At 44.1% G+C, this 2103-nt stretch overlaps 1 pseudogene; it reads right to left on the bottom strand.

Annotated features, from left to right (window-relative positions):
- Positions 1-657: 657 nt before the first annotated feature.
- Positions 658-2046, bottom strand: LOC110285322 (annotated as a pseudogene).
- Between the last annotated feature and the right edge of the window lie 57 nt (positions 2047-2103).

Below are 2103 nucleotides of genomic sequence, written 5' to 3'. Positions count from 1 at the left end.
CAAAAAAAAAAAAAAAGGAGCACATACTCAGATTCACACTGCCTCTGTGTTTGTTTCTGTTTTCACCACTGAATCCTTACCCACCTGGCCTCGAGAACCCACATCCCGGGGACCCCCATACCCAGCTGGGGTGGTCCATGGCAGGCCGAAGTAACTAAAGCAAGCTCTCGTATTTGTATACATAGGCTATCTCTTCCTATGGCAGGGCTCAAGAGATCAGCACCGGACATGGGGAAGATTGTTTTTGCTTTTTGAAAAGATTTTATGTATTTATATTTTATGTATTTATATATTTTTTATCGATTTTATGTATATGAGTACACTATAGCTGTCTTAAGACACACCAGAAGAGGGCATCAGATCTCATTATGGGTGGTTGTGAGCCACCATGTGGTTGCTGGGATTTTAACTCAGGACTTCTGGAGGTGCAGTCAGTACTCTTGACCGCTGAGCCATCATCTCTCCAGCCCGGAAGATAAGATAGTTTTTAAAGTTCAGGAGAAGGGGTTTCCAAATATAGGAACTGACAGTCAAATAGATGGGGTTACAGAAGCAGAGCTGAAACAGAACAAGCTCATAGCGACTTCCTGAGACGTCATAACGACTTTCTCTTTTCTTGGAAGTTAAAGATTTTATTGTCTTCATAACAAAATCGGCTTAGAGCTGGATCACTTGGCCCTTTCTCTTCTTATCGCCTCCCAATTCAACATGCTTGCATCTCTTCCTAGCCAGAATCCTCTTAGATCTGCAGTTGGGCTCAGCATACTCAAGTCTCAACACGATCTTCTTTGTAGTTTTAGCCTTTTGGCGGAAAATGGGTTTAGTCTGCCCACCACAGTCAGCCACCCTGTTTCCTGTGATAACAACCCTTTCCCTGGGCATACAGAGAATCCTTGCCCTTCTTGTACTGTGTCACCTTGTGGGGTTGGTGCTTCCCATACTTCTTGCAGAATGTCCGGCGGGTCTTAGCAATGTTCACCGTGCTTGCAGGAGCACGGTCAGCTCAGAAAGAAATAGAATTTTTTTTTTTAATTTTTAAAAAAGGTTTTTTTTTTTTAATGTATATGAGTACACTGTAGCTCTCTTTGGACACACCAGAAGAGGGCATTGTATCTCATTAAAGATGATTGTGAGCTACCATGTGGTTGCTGGGAATTGAACTCAGGACCTCAGGAAGAAGAGTCAGTGCTCTTAACCGCTGAGCCATCTCTCCAGCCCTTTTGTAGAATTTTTTTTTAAATTTATTTATATGAGTAGCTTTCTTCAGACATACTAAAGCTCTGTAGCAAAAGCCTGTCTCCTGAAAACCAACCCAACAAACTAATGAATTATATAGTTTAGATGGTTAAAGTGTAATTTTACTTAAAGTGTATCTCATTATCTCAAAGCTGATTTTTAAAAGTTGTAAACAGTTATTAAAGGGGTGTTTGGGAGGGGGGGACACCACCCATAAGAGCCCTGGCTTCTCTGGAGGGAAAGTAGGCAGTGGTTTGGGAAGCCCAAGATGGCTGTCTATCTGCGAGGAAGACAAGCCTGTGTTTAGGGGTCCTGGGCCATGGAGCTCAGTCTCACAGGAGTGGCGATCCCGGATGAAAACACAGGGCTCTTGCAGTGCAGAAGACAGAAAGAGGGATGCCAGAGAACAAAGGCAAGAACCAGCCTTAGTTATCAGAGGCCTGGCTGCTGCTCAGCCACAGTTACAGCCCCTCTCATCCTTAGACACCAGCAGGCACCCTGCCAAGAGCACTGGTTATGAATCTCTAGCACACAGACTTCCAGGTACCTGGATTTCTCAGTTGGGGAAGTAAGTTTGCGAGCTCAGACACATCAAAGGACTACTGGGTGACTGTTCAACCCTTTCCCTACAGCTTGCTAAGGAATTGAAGAGCCTGGCTGCTTGACCCTGCTGTGAAATGTTTAGCCTCCCTCAGAGACCTATGAGAAGGTTGCCCACTGCCTCCTTGTGGGCCTGACTTCTCTTCAAGGATACCTCTACTCCCACCTTGCAAACTGTTGTACTGCTTGCTTGCTGTCTGCCCGTGGCATTCATAATTCCTTATTTTGAGTTTTGATTTTGTTTTTGTTTTGTTTTTTTTTTTTTTT

This window comes from Mus caroli, chromosome 19, assembly GCF_900094665.2.
Source record: "Mus caroli chromosome 19, CAROLI_EIJ_v1.1, whole genome shotgun sequence".
In the NCBI taxonomy this organism is placed as follows: domain Eukaryota; kingdom Metazoa; phylum Chordata; class Mammalia; order Rodentia; family Muridae; genus Mus; species Mus caroli.
The sequence above is the reverse complement of the archived record's forward strand: the minus strand, read 5'-3'. Positions and strand labels throughout refer to the sequence as shown.